The 16,964-nt window shown below is 34.1% G+C and overlaps 1 protein-coding gene and 1 long non-coding RNA gene across 6 annotated transcripts in view; one reads left to right on the top strand and one right to left on the bottom strand.

Moving 5' to 3' along the window:
- Nucleotides 1-3,458: 3,458 nt before the first annotated feature.
- Nucleotides 3,459-4,392, bottom strand: LOC128548594 (uncharacterized). The gene is made up of 2 exons (XR_008367183.1): nt 3,865-4,392; nt 3,459-3,591 (listed from the first exon to the last, which is right to left on the bottom strand). It is a non-coding gene; the product is annotated as an uncharacterized LOC128548594 (long non-coding RNA).
- An 8,316-nt stretch (nt 4,393-12,708) lies between these two features.
- The window catches only part of LOC123564593 (uncharacterized), a 31,359-nt gene continuing 27,103 nt past the window's right edge, over nt 12,709-16,964 (top strand). For 3 of the 5 annotated variants that reach the window (XM_045358293.2, XM_045358292.2, XM_045358289.2), the window contains exon 1: nt 12,711-12,924. The gene's annotated coding sequence lies outside the window, so the exon portion shown is untranslated. Of the gene's footprint in view, nt 12,925-16,964 lie in introns of all 5 variants that reach the window. The other 2 variants (XM_045358290.2, XM_045358291.2) reach the window with 2 other exon arrangements.

Genomic DNA, 16,964 nt, shown 5'->3' with positions numbered 1-16,964 from the left:
TGTTTACAGAGATCATGGTATTCATAAGTATGAAACTGTTGTAATTTTGTTCTGTAGATGGTTTGATTATAATTGTTTTCTTTTTCATTCATGTACAAATGCAGGCCCAACACAATATTTTATACTTGTATTAACAATGTACTGATATATGTTGTAAGCAATATGGCTTGGTTTGCCTAATTCCCTGTTAAACTGATTTGAGTACCAGTATTGGTAAAGTTTTGTCTGTTGGTGAATTAATAGTTTATTATGAAAGTAAGATATATATGTTAAAATGTTATTTGTTTAAAATCATAAAAGTAGCCACTTTTTCTGTTCCTTTGTATTTTATGTTTAATAAAAGAGAGTGCTGGTAGGTGGTGAAGGAGGATAAAACACTTGTCTGACTTGTTTTCTTCATTATAAGCAACCTATATAATCCTATATTTCTGGCCCCCAAATACCTATATTTCAGGATCCTACCTATATTTTTGACTCCCAAAAGCACTTGACGCCCTGCAAAATGAACATCATTTAAGGCATGAATTAAAGTTGTGTGTTTTCATGGATGGCAATGCATAGCCCTGTAATTCACAGAGAGAAACAATGGATGCAGAGAAAATACATGTACAAAGATTCATTTAAAACTTAATAAAAACCGCAATGACATCACATTGCTTTATTTTAAAATCGCATTTCTATTTACGTTCACGAGGTCACGTAACCTATTCTGCCGCACTAACAGAAATCTGTTTGCCAAAAATCGTTTTACTCTATGTATTGTAATTGCTGCCGCTTTTTCATTATTTAAGATTTTTTTTATTCTGTTTTTTGTTCTTTCTGGTCAAAAGTCTGAATTTTATGCCCAGAGTATTCATCATTTATTTACTTTTCGAAAGAAATAAGTAACTAAGATCGCGCTGTTTGAATTTATACAAATGATTATATGAAAATTCGACCGTTTTTATAGAAATTTGCCTACATTTCTGTCGATATCTTATTAAAATCATTATAGAATCAAATAGTATTATTTCTCAAGAGGTGTTGAAAACTTGAAGCGAAAATGTTAAAAAATGAATGCACTACGCACGGTTTTTGTGTACGTGTCGATGTAAATTAGATATTTAATACGACAGGTCGCACGTGCTTGTGGAATGGAAAATTACAGGCATGACGTTTTGATATCTTTACGATTCGCGGGTAAATTCCAGTCAATCCAGGTAGCGACTGAACCATCACAAAGTTTGTTGAGGTTTTGGAGTTGTAATTTCTGAATTTTGGCCCGATCGGTCGAGTATACAGCGAGGTCCACTCGTCCTACTCAGACTTTAACTCGCCAATGCGAGCGGGCGAGTGGAATTTTACACCCTGTCAGTAAAACGTTAAATTGTTACCTTTGAAAAAGAGGCCATTGTCCGTTCTACATTTTTTATCCACAGTGGTGACTAAAGGAGTTTACATGCAACATAAATATGGAGTCTTAAAGAAAAAATTTGTTTACGTTATTACTTTTCTGTATGTTTTCCGTCACTGGTCCAATATAAAAATTTGGCCTTTCAGTGGAACATTTACATAAACTGATATTTCTTTATAAATTAGATCTGGGTCCTAAATATAACTAAAAAATACAGAAATGTTAACAAAATTATTTAGGAAAACCCAATATTTCTATTTCTAAACGGTCAAGATAGTTTTTGTAACTATGAACGTATTTCAACGCAAATATTTCGAGTAGTAGACATCTAACCATTTTATGTTTAAAACATTTTTTTTTCCTTGTCCTGTCCGTTCAGATTTAATGTGACGTGATTGAAAGGGAATATCCTGACGGACTGCGAAGTTTAGTTTCCACTTTTATTAATTAAATCCATAAAAATACTTCCGGGAGGTAATATCTATCTAGGTCACATCCACAGAAGTCAAGTTATATTATAATTTTCCGGTCTAACAACAGAAAACATAATATAAGAAGAATACCCATGTGTTATTAAAATATCGAGACGCTCGCACGCACATTTGTTTTTAGAATGCCATTGATTTTTGTGTTTGTTTCTTTCTATTTTCTTATTTATTTATTTATTTATTCATGTTGAGGTGGCCTGACATGAATTCCCCAAGAATTAGCATAATACGATAACAAACACAGTATTTTCAAATATTAACTCGGGCGTTTTAATTTTGAGTTGACCCCTAGTTTGTTGCGCTACGGACGCCGCCATATTGGAAAGTCGACGTAACGTCATATAGCATTACGGCCTATGGGGAAAAAAGAAAAATCCAAGATTATATCTTTAAAATACACTTTATTGAAAAAATGAAAAAAAGGTCTAGAGATATTGATGAATGGTATATAAATATGTTTTTTGGACGATTTTATCGATACTGATAATTCAGAAACGAGGTAAACGTAATAGGTGGAACAGACTTTAGTTCCATAAATTTCTCTTTGACAATGTTTAACAGTATCAAAGTTTGAAATTGATTTTTAGAGCTTAAAAATTGTATTGATTATGAGGTAAGTTTAAATTTGGGGATAATTCCTAACTGGTATAGGAAACAGTGCTGGATAAATACAAACTTAGAACGGAGAAACACCTAACCAAACGAAAACGGCTGTTCGTCTGTGCTTTTTTATGGACTGTTGATGCTCGAAGTTCTTTGATCTGCCCACCCCTGCAGGGATGTGGGATTCCTATGTCCAACTTATCCGACTCGTGATTTTTTGCCGGCGGACAAGTGAATTTTTCATTCTGCGTGTCCGCGGACAAGCATACTTTTTCAGGTATAAAATGAGAAAACATAAAATATCATTTAGGTTGTGTGTTGCTTCAAGTGTATGGAGGTGATAAAGATAATGGATTCTTTGACTAGGTCTCGCGCACGCTGTAACTTGGTGACTATGATAAAATATCAGAGAAGATTTAGATACAAGAAGATTTATTTAACGTCGGATAAGTATAAACATATAACACTAGCTTAAAGCTATTTTCCGACAAACACATGTAAATAAGCTCAACATAAGTAAAACAGCTGTAATAAATTGCAAATATGTTAAAGCTCATTAAAGCAAATAAAGCATCTGGCTCTAAGTAGATAAGAAACAAATCACAAATTATCACATACATGTTACAGCGCATTAAAACAAAATAGCACATAGGTACTTGCAATTAAAAGGAAAAAGTAATTTACCACATACAGATTTAGCACATTTAAAGCAACATAAAAAAAGATTAGCTGACACTACACAAAAATAAGAACCCAGTAGGCATTTGACGTCGGTTAGACGTCGTATAGACGTCGGACCCCGACGTCGGATTAACGTTGGATTTTGGTTGGATTTGCAAACCGTTTAGACGTCGGATCCTGACGTTGGCTAGACGTCGCAATCCGACCCTTTTCCAACCTAAATCTAACCGCTTTTCAACCAAAATCTGATCAAATTTTCAACGTAATTTGCAATCAAACAAGTAACCAACACATGTATTTTATCATCTTTATTTCATATTATGGCGACGTAAGTCTAATACAATAAGTCCAAAAAGTAATGCAGTAATTGAAACTTTCAAGTTTCGTCATTTTTGTATGATTCTTCAACTCCGCCAACATTTCCACCTGAAATGTATAAAATTTGACAGTTTCATTATTTAACATATACAAATATACTAGTGCTATTACTAAGAACATAATTAATACGTGCCAAACAAATATGTAATATTTTAAATTCTATGAATAAAATATTCTATAACTTCGTAAAATGTAATTAAATGCAATTGCTTTTTTAAGGTAACACACAAAAATAAGTCATCTTTTTTTTTAAAAAAAAAAACGGAATAAAAACAGTATAACTTTCAAAATAAGTATAATTTTTAAAAATCTGTCACTCACGTTGCGGATCCTTCTCTTTGTGTAAAGTATTTATAAACTTGCTCTATCTTATCCCAATAAATATCAAATTACAGGAAGACTGTGTAAACCGATGCAGGCTTATCTCGCGAATGTGTGACTGGTAGACAGCACGTGTAGAAGAGAAGATCTTTGTGAATTTAGAATAATCTATACATGTGTATAGAATGCATATTTATCTTGAACAGTTTAAAGTTCGTGAAAAGAATCCGACTCCGAAAGCAGACAATCTCAAGCGATATTGTAACATTTATATTAATTAAATTAATATAATGTTTGTTGTGAGAATGAACTATTATTAATAAGTGCATGTCCAGGCCTTTATGAAAAAAAGTAAATATCTTTAAACTATACTAGCAAAAATTATACCAGTTAGTTTTATAACTAAAAACATTTATCAGACTTTCTATCCAACCTTATTCCAACGTCTTCTAGACGTCTAAGTCTGACGTCTATTAGACGTCGTGGATATGACGTTGGTTAGACGTTGGATCCAAGTCGCCGACGTCGCGACCAAAATCCAACGTCTAACCAACGTCGGTACGACGTCAGGTGTTTACTGGGAAGAGTCACATTTTACAACATGCATTTAAAAAAAACATAAAAGAAGAAATCATATACATGCTCAAGGGAACATAAGAACTACTTAAAGTAGCTGAAGAAAAATATTTGCATCATCAGCATATAGCATTCTGTAACTAAAACTAAAAAAGGAAAACAAGGGTTACACACAGAGAACTAAAAGGACAATTAAAGACATCAGAAACGTAAACAACTTAAAAAAGTATTATGACAAGTTTGTAAGTAGAATTCCAACTGCTGAGACAATAAGTCACTGTCAAAGGAAATATTTGAGCCAGTAGTCAGCCAAATTAAAATCAAAAGCACACAGAGATCGCAAGTATGACTAAAATAAGTTGGAACGTTTCAAGAGTCTTTCTCTGAATTCATCTGGCTTTGCACCATTGCGTGGGCAGTGTTTCGGGCATGACCTCAAAAGATCCCGAACACTGCTTACGCGATTTCAGACTTTTATAAACGTTAAAAGGCAAATATTTCAACAGCTTATTTTTACCACAGTTACTGTGATATGCTTTTCTATTTTATTGTCCTAAATAAAGGACTCGATCTCCAGTCTATTTGCGCTTTCACGAAGGTTTAATATTACAAATCAGAGCAAGTGAAATTTGACTATGGACAAGTGGATTTTTAAGTGTCCGTGGACAAGTGAAAAATGTAAGAATACCCACACCCCTGTCCGTCAGTCCATGCATCACTCCCCACCCCACCCCACCCCCGCCACACCCACACACACACACACACCACACACACACACTTTTCTTCCATATTTACCGTCTGAAAAATATCATATTTAATAATTAATCATAAATCTAATCCAATTTAAACAATATCAAAAATATTCCATTAGCACCTCTATAAAAATCTCTTACACTATACGATATACAAGATTTGAAACAAACACAATTCTTCTGAAACAGTGTGTGTGTGTGCGCGCGCGTGTGTGAGAGAGAAATGGAGGGAGAGAGGCTTGGGGACTACAGAACTTCGAACATCGGTGGAATTAAATAATTATTTATATAAATATAATAATTTTGACTTTTATACTGAGGTATTTTTGAGGGTTTATCCAGATTTTTCCAAACATTGCTATTTGCATAATATTAAAATTATGAAAAAATATTTGACTGTAGTGGGCATACATATAACATCTTGTAAAATTAATGACAAAGTTTGAAGACAATACCGCTTATAAAGTAATGTTTACAATAATCAGACCATGTACATGTCAACTCATTCATTTCTATAGAATACTAGTCAGTTAGGTGTTTATCCGTCACGCAATTTCGTGTAAGTTAGGTTTTTATCCATTCCTCATGTAAACTGAGTTCGGTTTTTATCAAATCAAAGTTAGGTTTTTATCCCTTTTCTCACTGTAAGTACATTTGAATATGTATTGTGTCAACATGTAGTGGGTTAACAACATAGTGTAAACGGGCCTATAAAGCAGTATATCTTTGCTTTCAAACAACAAAATAGTCGAGGTATCAAAAGCATAGAAGTATTTTTAAAGATTTTTTGTAAAAGTTTTCATTGAAAAAGTTGCCTTGTTCGTCGTTTTTCAACCTGAAAACACAAGGATTGATATATTTAACATGATACATTTTGAAATAAATATACACTTGATCAATGGAGATAGATATAACAACAGAAAATTCCTTTATACATCGTAATTACACAGAAAACAAAGTTGTATCGGCTTTACATCCGCCATGTTGGCACTGAGTAAGAGTCGCTGAAGAGAGTTACGATTATTCGGGTACATGGCGTGTATACGGATATAAGGAACCTCGGTTATAAGGAACACTTTTTAGAGGTCCCAAGCTGTTCCTTATAAGCGAAGTTTACTGTATTTATTGTTCGGTGTTAGCAAACAACTGTATTTTAATTTGGAACAGACTGTGTGTCGAATTCGGGATCCGTGGTTGACACAGGCTGAAATGTTTCAACGATTTTTCACAGTTGATAACCATATTCTGAAATGGCTTTTAAACGTAAACGGGCTGGTTTAGTTTACTGTGCAATATACTTATTTACTTATGAAAGAAGGGGATGGGATGCATCTAAATATAATGTCATGTTGGCAATACAAGCAAGTCAGAATCCGTAACTGACGCCGATAGAAGTAGTCCTTCAGTAAAGTAAAATAGTAAAGAGTCCTGTGACAATTTTTGACTTATTAACGGTTGGGACTGTATGTTCGTATGTTTTATCCTGTAATTCGGACAATAGTTTGATTTCGGATATCCGTAGTTGACGCTGACGTAAGTAGCTCTAAAGTAAAGTAAAAATATACACTGTCCAGGGATAAGTTATAACATTGGTTTAAAAGTATTCTGTTGACCTGTTTACGGTAGGGTGAAACTGTGTCTTCATGTGTTACCCTTTAATTTGGACTATACAGTAAACTTCGCTTATAAGGAACAGCTTGGGACCTCTAAAAAGTTTGATTTCGGAATCCGTGGTTGATGCTGACGGAAGTAGCTAAACAGTAAAGCAAAATTTTACAATGTCCAGATAAGAGTTTTACATGTAATGTTAGTGTAAAGTATTCTGTTGACCTATTTACGTTTGGGCGTTAGCAAATAACTGTGTTTTTGTTTGTTTTGCCCTTTAATTTGGACTATAGCTAGATTTTGGAATACGTGGTTGATGCTGACGGTAGTAGCTATACAGCAAAGTAAAATGATACACTGTCCACGTAAAAGTTATAACAGTAGTGTCAAAAGTACTGTATTGAGCTTTCTACGTTCGGGTGTTGGCAAACAACTGTATTTTCATATGTTTTAACCTGCCATCTTGACTAAATCTTTGGTTTACCCTGATGAATGCAAAGGGGTCCGACACGTGTGGGTCACCTTAATATGGCATAATAAATAGTCCTAAGGTATTGGGGGCAAAAACATTGGTCAATAGATATATAACTGTGACCAGGGAAATTGCTCTCTATGGGCCCTTCAACTACCTCACTCTACAAAACCCCCAAAATTTTTAACACGCTTCGTTGCATCAATTGTTTCTCTCTGTGAATTACAGGGCTATGCAGTGCCACTCATGAAAACACACAATTTAATCCATGCCTTAAACGATGTTCATTTTGTCAAGCTTTGTATGTCACAATAACGAATAAATTTCGATCCATTTACACGCGTTCGTACACACGGAATGCATCAGTAAAATGACTCTTGAATGCAAATTGTCGGTAAAAAATTGCTACAGTCCGATAAACAAACATATTTACTAAAACTCACCACTAATGTTATATTTATATTTCACTTAACACAGACGAAAATCAGTTTCAAGTAAATTTTAAGAATATTTCCCCCATCATCCTCCATCTTTACTGGCGCGTGCTATTTGACAGAACGGGTGATGTAGCAAGTGATTTTAAAGCGCTTAGCCAGTCAAATCATTTGTTACATCACCGGTTCTGTCAATAGCATGCGACATGGAAAATGGAGTATGTTGGCGAAAATGTTTTGAAATTTACTTGGAACTGATTTTTGTCTATGTTAAGTGAAACAGAAACATTTCAACAGTGGTGAGTGTTAGTAAAATATGTTTGTTTATCGATCTGTAGCTATTACTCGCCGATAATTTGAATTTAAGATTCATTTTACTGATGAATTCCGTGTGTACGAACGCGTGTAAATGAATCGAAATTTATTCGTAATTGTGACATACAAAGCTTGACAAAATCAGGACGTCAAGTTACCTATATTTACCTATATTTTCCTATATTTTAGCCCTCTACCTGTAATAACCTATAAAATCCTATATTTTGCCAAAGTACCTATAAATACCTATAATCTGGAAGTTTTGTGGTAAGCAAGGAATACAAAGGTCGTTCAAACCATTAAAAAAGAAGTAATTCTATGATAATTGAGTTCAAAATATGCTGTTACCTTTTAGGCATTGAAATTTGTATTCCTTTCAGGTGTAGCGACCCTGCCCAGCCCAGCTTTAGGAAAGCTTTAAGTAATGGAAGTTCTTTTTTCAGTTGGAATATTTTCCATTTCTTAAAGCTTTCATGTATAAAAATGTGAATAGGAAATGCATTTTGATGAAAATATGACTGTTAATATTGTGGATGAATGGAAGGTATATCAAACAGAAGATGATTTGAAAGAAGAAGATAGAATTGACCATTATTGGAGACAAGTGTTTGTGAAGAAGCTTGATAGTGGGCAGCTCAAGTACAGATTTTTACCCCAACTTGTCAAGAAAGCTCTGGTATTACCACATGGAAATTCAGAGGTTGAGAGAAGTTTGTCAGTGAACACTAGTGTAGTGACTAAGGACAGAGTTGCCATGGGTGAGAAAACTGTTACTGCCATCAGAACTGTGAAGGACATAGTTAAGTTCAGTGATCCTGTAGATGAGCAACCTCACAAAATACCATTAAACAGTGAAATACTTCTGGCAGCAAAAATGGCCCATAACAAGTGTAAACAGAGGATTGAGACAGAAAAAGAAGAAAGAGAGAAAAAGAAACAGGAGAGAGAGAAAGAAAGGCTTGAAAAGAAAAGACTGGAAGAACTTGCAACAGAAGAGAAGAATAAGACCTCCTCCATACTTGAAAAAGAAAAAACACTGCTTAAAAAAGAAATGAAGATTCAGACAAGGTTGACTGTAGCAGAGGAACTGTTAAAAGATGGGAACAAAAAGCTTTCTAAAGCTGTTGAAAGTAGTGACATGAAAGGTGCTTCTGTAGCACAAATGATGATAGCAACAGCCACATCAAAGATAGAGGGTATAAGAAAGGAAATGGACAGGGTACGTGAAAACCAAAGGGAAGTTGAGCAGCAAAAGAGACAGTTACTGGTTAACAGACTAGATAAGTGCAGTTCTAAATCATCAAGCAAAGGAAAGAAACAAGAATCAGCCATATCAAGTTCCAAAAGCTCTGCCACTGCTTCAACAAGAACTTCAAAATCTGAACCAGACAAGCAAGCTGCCTGTTCTTCCAAGTCAGTCATGTGTTATCATGTTTACAGAGATCATGGTATTCATAAGTATGAAACTGTTGTAATTTTGTTCTGTAGATGGTTTGATTATAATTGTTTTCTTTTTCATTCATGTACAAATGCAGGCCCAACACAATATTTTATACTTGTATTAACAATGTACTGATATATGTTGTAAGCAATATGGCTTGGTTTGCCTAATTCCCTGTTAAACTGATTTGAGTACCAGTATTGGTAAAGTTTTGTCTGTTGGTGAATTAATAGTTTATTATGAAAGTAAGATATATATGTTAAAATGTTATTTGTTTAAAATCATAAAAGTAGCCACTTTTTCTGTTCCTTTGTATTTTATGTTTAATAAAAGAGAGTGCTGGTAGGTGGTGAAGGAGGATAAAACACTTGTCTGACTTGTTTTCTTCATTATAAGCAACCTATATAATCCTATATTTCTGGCCCCCAAATACCTATATTTCAGGATCCTACCTATATTTTTGACTCCCAAAAGCACTTGACGCCCTGCAAAATGAACATCATTTAAGGCATGAATTAAAGTTGTGTGTTTTCATGGATGGCAATGCATAGCCCTATAATTCACAGAGAGAAACAATGGATGCAACGAAGCGTGTTAAAAATTGTGGGGGTTTTGTAGAGTGAGGTAGTTGAAGGGCCCATAGAGAGCAATTTCCCTGGTCACAGTTATATATCTATTGACCAATGTTTTTTTCCCCCAATGCCTTAGGACTATTTATTATGCCATATTAAGGTGACCCACACGTGTCGGACCCCTTTGGATGGATGCAGCTATACAGCGAATTAAAATTATATACTATGTCCAGGTAAAAGGTAAAAGTATTCTATTTCCCTATTTATGGTAGGGTGTTAGCAAACAGCTGTAATTTCATATGTTTTACCCTTTACTTTGGAATACTGGTTGATTTCGGAAACCGTTGTTGACGCTGAGGGAAGTAGCTATACAATGAAGTAAAATTTGACACTGTCCAAGGATAAGTTATAAAGTTAGTGTAAAATTATTCAATTGACCTGTTTACGGTTTGGTTGATCTATATTTAGCAAACAATTATATTTTATATGTTTGACCCCTTAATTTGGAATGTAGCTTGATTTTGGAATACGGAAGTAGCTCTAAAGTTAAGTAAAAGTATACATTGTCCAAAGATGAGTTATAAAGTAAGTGTCAAGCTCAAAACTGAGTTACCATAGGTCAAAAACTAGGTCACTAGGTCAAATTATAGAAACACCTTATTGACATTCTAGAGGCCACATTTTTTCTACTTCATCTTAATAAAACTTTGTCAGAATGTTTGCCTTATGTAATTTAGGTCAGATTTAAACTGTGTAAGCAGGTCACAAGGTTAAAGACCACATTATATATTTGATTATCATAAATCTTTGTCAGAATGTTTTTCTCTATAAAATTTAGGTCAAGTTCAAAAATGGGATGACTGAGATCAAAAACTAAGTCACAAGGTTAAATTTCAGAAACACATTGTTAACTACCTAAAGGCTACATTTTCTACCGTCTCTCTGTGAAATTTGGTCAGAATATTTGTCTATTTAAAATCAAGGATAAAATTGTAACTGGGTAAGTTAGGTGAAGAACTAGGTTACTATGTCAAATCATTGAAAAACTTAGATAATGATCAACCTGATTTAGGTTTAAAAAATAGAGTGCTGGTCTCTATGAAATTTAGTTTAAATAATTTCACAAAAAGTGTTCCTTGGGTGACCCTACACTAAGTTTGTTCAAGTATTCATTTTTGTTTTCGAAATTGTAGTATTTTTATATGCATATAGTAGAAACTTTCTAACAAAATTCTTGTAAGAAAAGGCTGGCCCAATTTCAAAATTATTTCACAAATATTTTCCATGCTCGACCCACGACCAAAATTGATCAAGTAACCTGTGAAACTCAGGCGATCTATGGATATTATGACCCTCTTGTTAAATAAAAAGAGTTACCGCGCCACTTGACCTTGATATTTTAGTATCGGGCTGTGTAGGATAGAATATCATTTCAAGGAAACGAATTTTTAGCGGAAGTGTTGTTTCGTCCTGCTCAGCCTTAAGTTCGATTTATCTAAACGTGGAATTTCGAGCTGGTATAGCGAATTTTCAACACCTTGTACATCGAAACTAAATTCTGAATTTCGAGCTGTGAAAACGAATTTCAAGCTATTTCTTAGATCGGAATTCAACTAAAACGCTGAATTTAAAGCCAGCTCTGAAATCGAGTCATCTTAAAGAAATGACAAATATCGAGCCAAAGCGCTGTTTGAGATCGCTGGATGAGGCGAACAGATCGAATTTAATCTGCCGTATATCGAGCTGACAGATGTGATATCGAAATCATTCGAATTGCCTAGAAGTCGAATTTAGAGCTGGAGAAGAAATCCCGAGTTAGGAGCGAATGTCGATTGAGTTCTAACAGAAAAAGATGAATTGTTGTTAAAAATCAGTTATCTGTGACAGTCACAATGGATTCAACTTTTCTGATAGCAAAAATTCGAGAATGCTGCAAGTTTTGAAGAAGTTTGAAGAAGTGGTGAAATTGAACTTGTATGAGCGGGGAACAAAGTGATTGAAATGTGTATAGATATACAACGTTAAAAGGGGAAAGAGACGTGTTTAGAATAAACAAAAACTTGACGGACCAGTTGTCTTTCGTTGACATATGAACTATTAATGTAGTCGAACTTCGGGCTGTTGCTGCTAATATAGTGTTTGTTGTCGTTGTAGCAGTAGCAGCAACATCGTCGTCATCATCATCGTCGTCGTCGCCGTTCTCTTCATACTCGATGATAATATATTATATTATAATGATAACATTATTATTGTTGTTGTTATTATGATTATTATAAAATTCCACATCATCAAAATCATCATCATTAGCATTTCATCACTGTAATCACTAATTCTGTAATAGATATATTATTACTATTTATCATCATCATCATCATCATCATTACCACCTATAAAGCAACAAAAACACCATATATTGTAGAAACAGATCCGCAGTCGGAAAAGATTTGTAAACTTCTACATGTTCTATATTTTTGTTACTATTTTCATGTATTTTAAAGCAGATTCATATTTATCAGACCGTTGCATATTTCAGTTGATAACAGATCACGAAATATTACGACATTGGCGTATTTTGTTTCAAGGTAGATATATATATATATATATATATATATATATATATATATATATATATGTACTATTTTAAAGGATACAATACCACAGTATATAACTACGTAGAATGCGTCTATACCGTGAACATTATTTTTGACACGAACATTGTAATGGTTGAATGAGGGTAACCCCCGACTAGGAAGTTTAAAAGTTTATATTTACGTCAGGGAATATTATGACAAAAGTCATTCATGTTTATCAAGTTGACAGGGCTACATTGGTTTAGGTGATGAAGTTAAAGTGAAGAGATAATCCTAAAGAAAAAAGAAGATTTCATGATAAGGTAAGATTAGATTTTAGTTCGTCTTTTTAAATACTATTATTAATATTAAAATAGTAGAATCTAAAATATGCTGTAACTACTTTTATTAATTAAATACTTATTTAAAGTACTCATGTAAATGTAGGTAATCGATATGAATATTGAACTGCTAATTGTAATAAACAGTAGTTATATGAATAGTCTTCAAATAAATTCGTCTTAACGACACGCAGCAACATAAATTCATTTAAGAATGGTTCATAAAGTTGTGCAGATTATGTTTATAGTTTGATCCTAATTTCTCTGCTGACAATGGAGTCTGTACATAGATAATTTTCTATGGTTATAACAAGTTTGTTCGTGAGAAACAAAAATTTCCTAAAACATGACACGCTAGAAATCTTCGTGAAATAGATCTTACGTTTCAACTAAAATTTGTCCTCGACTGAATGTTTTGACATAATAATTATATCTTAATTGTCCAAGGAATAGCCTAGAGTTAAAATGAATCTACGGATTTTTTTTTTCGTGAAATGTTCAAATTTCGTTCGTATCTTCGTAAAACGGACCCACGGACAGAAAAAGATTTAACGGGTTCATACCATTCGCACCGTTTTAGAATAATGGATATCTTGGACCAGCACTTAGATTTACACAACTTCTACCTTTTGTAAATATTTGACCGCATCTGGAATCGTACTCTTATAATAAATAACACTTAAATTAGCATCAGCATCATCATCTGCATCATAACAACATCTTACCATTATCATCTTCGTATACATTAAGAACAACTACATCATCATCATTTTAATTATCAGCAACAGCAACAACAGTACAGGATGTCCGTCATGGCAATATATAGTCCGTCAATATCATACTCATCGTCGTTGTCATTACCGCCATCATCATCGTCGTCATCGTAAGAGTCACCACCATCACCACCACTAACAACAACAACAACAACATCATCATCATCATCATCATCAATAGCAAACAACAACCATCATCTGCACACTGAATTTATACGATTAGTATTTATGGTACTAAATGGCCAATATAGAATTTTATGGTTAACTTGTTTAAGCTGTTTTTGGTTTTCCAAGTTTTATTCAATAGTCAAGGAAGTTTAGTCTCTCTCATCCTTTCATTATATTTACACAAAAGAAATATACAATAATTTCAATAAATTCGCAATAAATTCTCAACTGAGATTTTACTTCCTGATCGTGATCGACAAATATTATCTATGTGAAAATCAATCCAATAGGGGCATAAAAGTTTATCTTTTATGACTGTTTTGCCAGTTGTTTTTTTTTTTCTATTCTTTGATAAGGTAAGTATGTTATTTGAACAAATATCGTTTTTTTATAACAACGATCTGTATTATCAGTAGGTGCATGTTCAAGTGACGGTTTAACTTAGATCTTTTTACTGCCGACGTAATAGGGTAGAGTTATCATTAACCCTGTGTGATTATGAATTTTCCTTGTGAATTAGTTTTTCCTTGCAGTCAATTAAAGCCATAAGCACAGGATATAAGTAATTACCTTCAATAAACCTAAAGAGCAATATTTGATCGGGTTAGCAATTTTCGAATTCGAAATGACATACTAAACATTTTTGGCATAAGCATATGACAACACCGGTAGTTATCCTTTCTAAAACAGCACGCCATCTGACTGTCGGACTTTTTTGGTTGCGGGTTTATCCCGCTACCAAAGTTAAGTGTATTTCTGACAATCATAGCATCTTTATTTGATTCCAAATCACATCTAAAGGATGTTCATGTGCTACACAAAGTAGTCCCATTCATGAACAATGCGGATGAATTATCAATGATCAAGCAGTTCTTATTAATCCTCTATCCATTCACACTGGTCATTTAGATTATATAAGACCTGTTAATGATTAGGTATTCCAGCCCATGGTTATGTCACTGACTTCCAGCTGTTCATGCAAGGTCAGGCAGAGTTTATCTTAGATATGAGGCACATTAGTATTTGTTTCTTATACATGTATATTTAGAGATTGGCATTTAAAATGAAAATAAATCTAGCAAAACCCGCAACCACCAGACATCTCAAGGCTTTGATTTATCTTTAATTTTGTTCACGACATTCACACGGGGAAATTATGAACGTCCGCAATCTTCTGTCGTCTTATTTTTTAAAAAAAGCACTAACCACCCCCACGACTCCAAACTTGCTACAGGGACAGGAACTATACTTGTACAGGGATGCGTGTATATGCATTTCTAATGTACTGTTTCTTCAAGGGGAGGGTACTTGTCTGTCAGAAACAAATTATGTCCCACTATACACCCTATCTCTGATTTACAAACACTTGGAGCGCACACACATTTGTTCAATTTAGTTTAAAATTTAGAAGGCTACTAAATTTTCATTTTGATTTGTCATTGTTAAATAAACAGTGATTGCAAGATTGTAAGGAATATTTGTCTGTTTGTGCACGAGTATGAAATTGTTAAGGAAAAAGTTATTACAATTTGAAGATGTCGTTTATAGTGTAAGTTCCATACTAAGCCTTGGTGAATATGGATACGTGTAACTGTCTAGGGACTTGTGTGACGCCTGTACATGTACCCGGTGTCCCAACTGTCCTTTTATTTTGTCAGTTAGTCATTTTCTTTGTTAACGCCATAATAACAATGCTTTCATTGAAGTGTAATATTTCTTTTTGAAGCTGGTTAAAACAACAACTCATGACTGTCCCCATAACTAGTTACATTGTAGTCAAAGAACAGTTTACTTTTTTACTGAGGTCTGAACGCGATCACCCCTTAAAATGGTTACAGTGATTTCATTCTAGTTATTTACAGTCATTAATAACTGCAACAGTATCCCTAAACGGGATGATAAAGATCGCATTAAACTGTAATGTCTGTTGTCACATTCACTCACCTGTAATATGATAAAAACCCCACGTTTAATTTGTATATGATACTAATAAGAACACATTTGCTTTTCTGTCAAACGGTGCATGTGTGTAATACGCAAGCATCTGGTACATTGTCATTGTAGCCGAGAAAGGGTGTTTATATTTGAAAGCTCCGCTGGCTGTTGTAAATTGGATCGCAACCGAATAAATGTTAGTGGAAAATTGTTTTAATGTTTTCCTGTGATAATCTGGAAGTCCTGTCATTTCAGGTGCCAATATAGTTTACTTTGTTTGAACAGTTCGTTTAGACAAATACAGTTTCTATTTTTGCCCAGGAAAGCAGAGGGTTAATCAAAAATCACCAAGGCGTTTCGTATTTGTTGTCCAGCAACAGTACGTATCTGAACAAAAAACTACTTACAAAAAAAAAAAAAAAAAAAAAAAAAAAAAACTTTGCTGTTTTAACTTTTGAGCAAATATCTGGTATTACTATAAGATTTGTCATAAAATCGAATTTGAGACCTTGGGTCACAGAAAACGTAGGTGCATATCAATACTGATTTTGCGAAAAATGAAGAAGTTGATATTGTTCGTCAGGGTACAATAAATAGGGATTGTCCGAGAAGGGTTTTAGAGATAGTAAATCATACCGAGTAAGAAAATAACTGCATTTTGTTGTTGTTGAACAAACGGCCTGGCTGCAAACGCACGTGCGCGCGAACACATTGGTTCGCTAGTGGCTGCAAATGTTTTATATCCTTCTATGCACGTTGCTCGAAACATAGAGACTCAGCATGGATTTTGCCATTATCTGTTCAGTTTGCCAACGAATAAATTCAAAATGTAAACGACTGAAATTTGCAGTGCAAGTTGGATTTTTAGCTCACCTGAGCAATGCCCAGGTGCGTTTTTGTGATCGCTCGATGTCCGTCGTCTGTCTGTCTGTCTGTCGTCTGTCAACATTTAACTTTCGTATGCGATAGAGGCTGTTTCTCTTCAACTGATCTTCATGCAATTTGGTCAGAATGATTATCTTGATGAAATCTAGGCCGAGTTTGAAAGTGGGTCATCTGGGATCAAAAACTAGGTCACTAGGTCAAATCAAAGGAAAACCTTGTGTATGCGATAGAGGCTGTATTTTTCAATTAGTCTTCATGAAT

The sequence above is a fragment of the Mercenaria mercenaria genome, chromosome 2 (genome assembly GCF_021730395.1).
Source record: "Mercenaria mercenaria strain notata chromosome 2, MADL_Memer_1, whole genome shotgun sequence".
NCBI lineage: Eukaryota > Metazoa > Mollusca > Bivalvia > Venerida > Veneridae > Mercenaria > Mercenaria mercenaria.
This window is presented reverse-complemented; position numbering and strand designations above follow the sequence as displayed.